Source organism: Lissotriton helveticus, chromosome 8 (assembly GCF_964261635.1).
Source record: "Lissotriton helveticus chromosome 8, aLisHel1.1, whole genome shotgun sequence".
Taxonomy (NCBI): domain Eukaryota; kingdom Metazoa; phylum Chordata; class Amphibia; order Caudata; family Salamandridae; genus Lissotriton; species Lissotriton helveticus.
The window spans coordinates 1,500,604,118-1,500,613,450 of record NC_136069.1 but is presented as its reverse complement, the minus strand read 5'-3'; positions in this window follow the sequence as shown (position 1 = coordinate 1,500,613,450).

Genomic DNA, 9,333 nt, shown 5'->3' with positions numbered 1-9,333 from the left:
CCTTACAACTTCACTCTATAGAGATCAACACTCTTCAAAAAGGCACTTCTTTTGTACCCACCACCCACACCATCAGCCTTGAACTATAAATTAGTCTTTCAAAACTCATGCGTAGTTTGCGGTTGAGACATTTTTTCAACAAGGTTTTGAGTGAACGCAACCCAGAGGACACCGACCATTTACGTGGTTTACGTTGTAGGAGCACGTTTATGGCTCCTGTGAGCCATAAAAGTCTCAACACCTTTGAAAACTTTGTTAAACAAGACATTCGGAAATTCAGTTTAAGACGCCATTCCAAACATTGCAATCTCACTAACAAGGAATTTGGCATCCTCAATCACTTGGTCCAGAATCCAGAGATTACCTGTCACAATGCTGACAAGGGGGGAACATTGGTCAATCTGAATACTACTTTTTATAGAGAACAAGTATGGATGTATGTCATAGATTCAGATACTTACTGTATTCTCGATCACAACCCTACCGAACAATTTGCTAGCATCTTGAAAAGGCTACTGAAGAAAGCGGTGACTGACGGAGTCATCAACGAAAAGACCAGCAGATTTCTCATACGAGCCAACCCCAGAACACCCTCCATGTATATGCTACCTAAAGTCCACAAAGACTTACAACATCCGCCATTTCGACCAATAGTGTCCACCAGAGGTAGTTTACATGAACCCACGGACAAACTTTTAGATACATATTTACAGCCTTTTGTGATTAGTATGAACACATAAGGGATACCACAGATTTCGTTTAAAAACTCAACACCATCAGATTTACAAATGACGAGGAAATATGGCTATGCCCAGTAGATGTTAAATCACTCTACACTTCAATACCACACGACTTGGGCCACAAAGCCATCAACTCCAGTTTTCAGTTATTTCTGACTGAACTCACACACTTCACTCTATACCAGAGTTATTTTAAATGGGAAGATCATTGGCACCTTCAACTCACTGCACTTCGATGGGCAACTGTGCTTCTCCCTCGTATGCCAACATTTTCATGAACAAATTGAGGAAAATAACATATTCAATACCACCACTTGGAAAGATCATGCAGCAACATTTCTCAGATACATCGATGATATTTTCATCATTTGGAAGTGATCTCATGACAGCTTGGTCAGTGCGCATGATGCATTAAACAATATCAACAACAGAATCCAATTCACCTATGAGGTTAGTGACCATACAATAGCCTTTCTGGACGTATTGATCAGCAGAGTGGGAAATGCTTTAGAAACCAACATCTACAGAAAGAGTACCAACAGAAACAACATGTTACATTACAGCAGCTTCCATCATCATTCTCTCAAAAATCATCTACCCTATTCACAACTGTTAAGGGTTAAAAGAATCGTTTCCAATCCCATCAAATATGAGAGACAGGCCGAAGACATGCTCAATCGATTCAAAGATGGTGGATATCCCTATAAGGTACTCGAAGAAGCCAAGACAAAACCTGTTAACCACAACCCAGAGAACAGATCAGAAATGCACAGTAGTGGTGTCCAAGTTTTCCACCATGAGTCAATGATACAAGAAGTCTATCAAAGATCACTGGCCCATCCTTGCACTTGAACCTGATTTGAAAGGGATCTTCAAGAATATGCCCATTTTTGCGTACAACAGGGGTAAAAACATTAAAGAATTGATTACTTCTAAACCTAATGACATTACACAAACCACCTACAAAGGAACCATACCATGCTACAATTGCAATAACATCATTAAAGGAGCTACAATAACACATCCCATGAAATGAACCAACATCAAGCTCAAAGTCACTGCTAACTGTGACATTATGAATGTAATTTACATGTTGAAATGCCCATGTGGCTTGGTAGACATAGGCAAAACGGCAAGAAAGATCAAAACGAGGATTCACGAACACAAGAGTAATATATGCACTACAAACTTAAAATCAGTCACTGCAAGTCACTTAATCGACAACCATCATACCATCAATCAACTGAAATTTCTGATTTTAGAGGTCGTAGAAAAACAAGAAGGAAGAGACAATAACAACTATATCCTACAGAGAGAAAAACATTGGATTACATTCTTACATTCTTTAAAACCATTAGGGTTAAACGATCAGATGGAATTCTCGTGTTATCTTTAAACAGGCCCATGTGCAGACATATTCTATAGTTTCTTTGTATTGATTATTGTATCACGTTCTCAACCTGTGAGATTATATGTGTGTACATACTCAACAAGTCATCTCCTTGCGCAGATACGTTCACGTATCCTCTGATCTCTCTTTTCACTCTTTACTCTACCTCTCCTTGTTTCATCGCTCTCACTGCACACCACTTTTTATATTTCAGCTAGAAATATTTTTGAACCATGTCTCACTGTTCGTTTTTTAGATATGTCTTATTTTCACCAGTTTTCTTTTCATGTTTTGGTTTCTAGAGTTTCTCTTGATACCCACATTCTAACGCACTGGTGATAATGTTCTGGCCAGTATCAGGACATTCTCTATCTTTTTCAATCTGTTCTGTTGGTTTTGTATCACTTACAAAATGGCCCCTGCCTTTGTCAGACTACAACCACCACCTTTGTGGTCCGTTCTCTGTTTCTTGGGTTCACCCATTTAAACACTACAGATGCTGTGTGTTGGTAACACTCCCTGCTGCAGACGCGCTGGAATGTCAGAGCAACTTTAGTAAGTTTATTTCATGCATGGACCACATTTCTTATTATCCTTCTTTCAGTCACTTGCTTTCACCCAGACCTTAGACAGACTGAGGCACGAGATTACAACTATGATCGGAAATATGAAATTATAAATGGGGCATTAAAAGTCTGGGGCAAAGTTACTAAACACTTGCACATTACCAAATGGAATAGGTATACCTCTCTGTGGTATACAAAGGCGACCCAGCCATTTTCAAATGATGTTATAGCAAGGAAATGGCAGAGACTTGGAATTCTGCGTGTTAAAGATTTCCTTGTACACGAGTTAGAAACTACTTTTCTAGATGTTAAAGATAAATATCATCTCTCTAATGGGGACTACATTAAATATGTACAAATATATACAATCCTCAAGACTAGGAGACCTAGCCTTGAACAGCAGAAAATAGAACTTTTTGAGGCTATCAATAGATCCTATACAAGAATTGGTGTTATATATAATCTTCTCCTTACTAATGTACAAGATGACTTGGAAAAAATTGAATCTAGTTGGGCAGACAAACTCAGCAATCCCAATGTTGATATATATAAAAGTTTAGAGTTGAGCCAAAGACTTTTTAGGGCTAGCAATCTGAAAGCTCAAACATATAAAACCATATTTTGTCTCTATTATACACCTGCTAAATTATATTCTTGGGGTAGAAGTGAAAATGATTTGTGCCCAAGATGCACACAAGGACCAGCTAATTTAATACATATGTTCAGTAGTTGCCCTAAACTTGTTCAAATCAAACATATGATTGCGGTTTATTGGGAGGTGCTGTTTGGTCATAAACTCCCAGAAACAGACTCATTGTTTATTTTAGGACATGATTCATCGATCGCTCTATCAAAGAACGAGCAAAATCTATTATTTATAGGCACGGCGGTACTCAGAATTATTTTGTCAGCCCGCTGGAAAGAAACTGAACCACCAAGCTTCCAGATGTGGCTGGCTCGTTTTTTAGCTGTTTTCAGCTTCGAGAGAGCAATATATTCTACAAGAGGGCTTAAATGGCAAAGAATGGGAGAATCAATTTGGTCTCCAGTGTTGAGTTGGAAAACAGGATTAAATGCATTTAACTAGATTTACTATGATGGGACGGCAGGTAACATATAAATAACAGTATATGCAATACGTCATTATCCTTATTTAAAAAAAAAAAAAAAAAAAAAAATTCTTGTTACCTGATATAATATATTTTGTGAATTATTGATGGAAATCTTTGATGTATCAATGTCTTGTAGTACCTATTGTACTTAACTTTGTTTTATTCTACTATTTTATTGTTCCTTCTTTAGATTAATGAGAAACCTTTAATATGCATATGAATATCATTATGATGAGGATTATTATGGTTTATGTCTTGAGTTTGTATTCTTTTGAATATGCTTCCTTCTTTTTTTCTTTCTTTCTTTTCCGTTTCATTGTTCTGTTATGTACCTGTCTGGATTGAGTTCAATAAAAAAAATAATAAAAAAAAAAAAAAGGAATGTCAGAGCAACTTTAGTAAGTTTATTTCATGCATGGACCACATTTCTTATTATCCTTCTTTCAGTCACTTGCTTTCACCCAGACCTTAGCATGTTCATTTAGATCGTGCCCATGGCATGTGCGAGTGGTTTCATATTTTTACAGTTTGTCAGAAATGCGTATATGTTCAATTAGACTCGCACCTGACTTCAACACGTGCATTTCATTTGCAGCTTTCTTGAGGGCACCCGGATCACTTTTGTATCGGTTGAATCCTGGACGCTATCGAACGACACATGGCCAAGCACCGACTTTTGTTCAGTTGTTATCAACATAACGCATGATCCGTTTTCACGGCTCTAAGCCTGATTTCAGCATTTTACCTATCATTATCACTCTTTTTTTACCACGCAATCATGAATGGTAATGGCTTTACTTTATGATGCACATTGATTTTGATCTGGCACAATCATTGTCGATATTTTGATGCATTTTCTGCCAAGCACTTACTGTGATCCCTCGATACAGGTTGTGTCGGGTTGGTGGCCGATCCTTCCGGGTCAGAGCAGCCGAGCTTTGGAACTCTCTTCCTGTAGAGCTGCGGTTACTAGATGATCTTTTAGCTTTTCGTAAAGCTTTAAAAACTTTTCTGTTTTAATAATCCAGCTCTTTGTCTCTTTATCTGTTGTGTTCCCTGTAGTTGTTGCATATTACCTGCCATGCGCCAGGACGCCCCTTAGCTGGGGCAGCTGTGCGCAATACAAATGTATGTAACATAACATAACATAACATAACATATTTCTTTAGAGTTGATTCGATTTAACACACTAGGTGACAGTCTATTCACCTTTGTGTTTGGTGCCCTCTGACCATATCTTTGCTCTATTCATATTTCAGACACTTTCCCCTGACAAAGGCTTTCTCAAGCCCAAAATGCATCGGAAGACATGCATTAAACATATGAACATCTAATGCATTTTTGATGACTCATATTCGATATGAAGCGATAATATCGACACAAGAATAAACAGCTTCACTAGCTACAATTTGTCACAGAACTTCTTCTTGACAGCTTCAATTTAGAGTTTTTTATCCCACTGTGGTTGGTTCCACACTGTGCTCACGAGGACATCACCTTACCAGATGATGCTACCTTTGCTTTATTAATCACACTCCTTGACCAGAGAGTGAGACTACAGAAGCAAGCAACAGCCTCTCATCAACTGATTACCATAGTGGTGCGTGTTCCAATCCCCTTGACTCTGAAAGACACTATGTAACACGAGGGAGTAAGAAGGGTGATAATAAAGTAGAGGAGGGCAAATACTTCCACTGGTCTAAATTATGTTTGCTCTCCAGGCTTTGGACCCCATCTCTTTGCAGTCCCCTTTCACTATTAGGCACCACCACACCTCCTCTGCACCCCAAACACTTGTGGAATTTGGGAGAAGATGGACTGTGTCTACTCTCCTCTCACTTTACTGCTTCAGGCACAAATGTAACTGTCCTTCTCAGTGGGAGTCGTCTCACAGTTGCTCCCTGTTCAATAAACATCAATTCATCATGTTTGAAAAAAAAAGCTGTCACACTTGGACAACCGTAATACGCTGAACTCTCCACAAAGTTAATAAACTCTGAGGTGAGAAGAGATGACTATGAGCAGTAAGCCGTGATTTATAAAAAATATAATTACAAGGCCCACTCCTGCATGTATGCATGTGAGATTCATATTTCCCACCGAGCTAAAAGGCAGCAGAGAATTTTACAGAGCCCAGAGCCCATCAAGAACTAGTTCTCTTCTGAATTGCCTTCCCTTTCTTTGCCTCTGAAAATCCAACAAAGAGTTGATTGTCCACCTGAAATTATTTGACACCACCAATGTATGACAATAACAATCTTTTTTGATCCAGGAAGTGGAATCTCTCCTCTTCTTTAGACGGATGAGTAGGGGGAAAAGGTACACAGGGTGATGTTCTACCCTACTTGAAAATGTGCAACCACCTTTGCCAAAAAGGAAGAAGGTTTTGGAAGTTAAGATCAGTTTAGGACAGCTGTGCATCAGCTCAAAAGGGGAGCACAGGGAAGGTGATAACTAAATTCAAGTCTCACTAGGCCATAATGAAGGGTGTGGGAGGAAACATATGCTGCAAATCTTTAAGGAATCTAATCACAAAAGGTGACTTAAACAGGGAAGGTTGGTCCGGCAACAGTAGAAAGACGGACATGGCGAACAGATATCCTTTCACTGTGCCCAAAGCAAAGCCTTGCTGAGCCAGAAATAGAATGAAAATAAGAACTTCAGATAAGGGAGCAGACAGAGAATCAACTGATTTAGATGTGCACAAAGCCACAAAGATGTCCCATCGGCAGGCATAAATAGTTTTAGTAGAGGAACGACTGGTTGTCAGAATTACATCACATACTTCAGGGGGGGAGATCAAACAACCTCAACTGTAGCTGCTCAATCTTTATGCATGGTGGTGGAGAGTAGACAGATTTGGGTGCATTACCCTGCCCTGTTGCAGTGACAGAAGATTTCCCAAATGGGCAGCCTGACTGCAGGACAGATGTTCATGCTCAGAGGTTTAGTATACCATATTGTCCATGCTCAGTCTGGAAACTCTAAGATGTTGTTTGCCCGGATATTCTTGATCTTCTTGAGAACTCTGGACAGGAAGGGAATTGGCGTATAGGAGTCCTGAGCTCCACTCAAGATTAAATGCATCTCCCTGTGAGAGCCACCTTGGTAATTTCAGAATGCAGAAGTGCTGACATTATGTGTTCTCGGTGGTGGTGAATAGATCTAACCAAGGCTCACCACAATCGCAGAATAGAAATTGCACCACCTCCAGATAAAGACATCATCTGTGATCTGCTAGGCATCGACGTCTGAGTTAGTCTGCTGTGGTGTTCTAAGAGCCTGCCAGATAAACCACCAGGGAAATGTCCTGATGTTCCAGCCATGTCCAGAGGCACAGAGACTCGTGGCATAAGGTCCACAACCCACCCCCCACTGTTTGTTGTGATACCACTTGGCAGTTGTGTTGTCCATGAACACCTGAACTAGCCTTCACCTGATGGAAGAAAGACTTTCAATGCCAGTCATATCACTCTAAATTTCAACAGATAGATGTGGAACTGAGACTCTGTCAGATGCCAGAGGCTGCTGCTCTCCACCGTTCCCAGGTAGTGGTCCTAGCCCAGAAGGTATGCATCTGTCACCACTGTGAGCGTTGGGAGGGAAAAAGAGAGGTTTGTGGTTCAACCAAACGCAGTCTGTGAGCGCACCACTACAGGTGGTTTGCACTTCCCTCCGATATCTGGACCAAGTTGGACAGGTTTCCCTGATGCTGTGCTCAGTGGGTCTTCAGGCCTGACTGGAGAGCCGGTATATGCCAACAGGCTTGTTTTACTAATGGGATGAAGGAGGCGATGAGACCCAGTAGCCTTGGAATCAGTCTGACCAAAATCCAGGATAGAGGCTGAAACATTGGAATCATAGGGTATATAGCATGGACTTCCTGTTCCGGAGGATAAGCCAAAACTGCACTGTATTCAGAACAGCTCAGTTGAAAGGGAGCATCTGAGAGGGAGCAGGTATGACTCAGGCACATTGATAGTGAATCCCAGCAAATGCAGGAACCCCTCACCTCCGCAGATGTGCTGCAACTGCCACCACCACCTTGGTGAACACCCGAGGAGCACCAGTAAAACCAAAATGGGAGCACAGAGAACTGATTATGTTCCTGCCACACTGTGAACTGCAGGTAACATCACTGGGCAGGCAGGATGCGAATGTGGGGCTATGCATCGTGCAAATACAACGCTACCATCCAGTCTCTAGGATCAAGTGCAGATAAGACATGAGGCAAGATGAGCATCTTGAATTTTCCCTTTTTGAAGAAGTAATTTAGAGGGTGCAGATCTAATATAGGATGGGGGACTCCATTCTTTTTTGCCACCACACAATAGCAGGAATATCAACCATGTCCTACTACTAATGCTGGCACCCTCTCTATGGCTCCTTTGGCCAGAGGGGCCAGTGTTTTCTGTTGCAAGAGCACATGGTGGTCTTCTGTCAGCCGATCTGGTGACAGAGGAAGAGATGGGGTTTGTTGGAAGGGGAGAGCTTAATCCCGGTAGACAATCTGGAACATCCACTTGTTTGTTGTGTTCTTTCACCTTTGGGCAGATGGTATCAGATTCTGATGCCAACAGGTGTCCATGCTGGAACTTGAGAGTGATGCTACCCAATTCAAAGTTTTATGATCATACTTAAAATGCCATCATTTTAGGGACTATTTGAGAGTGAGAGATGCTAATAGAGTTGACCCTTGTCCACTGATGTTTTTTTAAAGCAATCATATTCTGGAAATCTATTGTTCCTAGTGACACGATTATCACAATATTCTCAGTAATTTTTGTTAAGTCAAAATGTAAGTCCTGGTATGAAATAAACATTTTACAATTCTGCACTGACACTTACTCCATATCCAGCTTCACATGGAACATATACCAGTGAACAGTTTCAAATGAGGTTTACTGGTCCTAGCTGAATTAAATATTTTCAATAAAGGTTTGCAATCTTTGTGACGTTTTTGAAAGCAGCAGTGAAAGGCAGGTCTGTAGCCAGAGATATTTTTTTGGGGGGCATGCCTTCAGCTACCACCAAACATTAAAGCTGTGAACTATTGTGCCTTTAGCTATGACCAAACATTAAAGCTGTACACTATCAGTATATTCTTTACGACATACTTGTTGGCAAAAAGGCACTGTATTCAAGGTTTGAAAGCACACAGTACTTTTTTGGGCTTTTTATTATTAGAGTGATTAGATGTACGATTATGCTGACTCCCACAATATGGTGGTACAATAATATTGAAGACAGACTATTGAATGATGAGTGCATATAGAGAAATATAGGTTTACTATTCCTAACTCCACATATACGCACCTTGAAAATATATATATCCATCAAACAAAGTTTGCTCTTACCCAAGCCTCTTGCAGCGACGTTCACATGGCGGGGTGGCGGGTCCCTATAAATCCAATCGAACGATGTTTGTCATTTCCAAAAGACAGCATGCCACAGACACAAACATTTTTACAAAGCATGATTTAATTCAATGGTGGCACAACAACTCAACATCTTATATATAATAT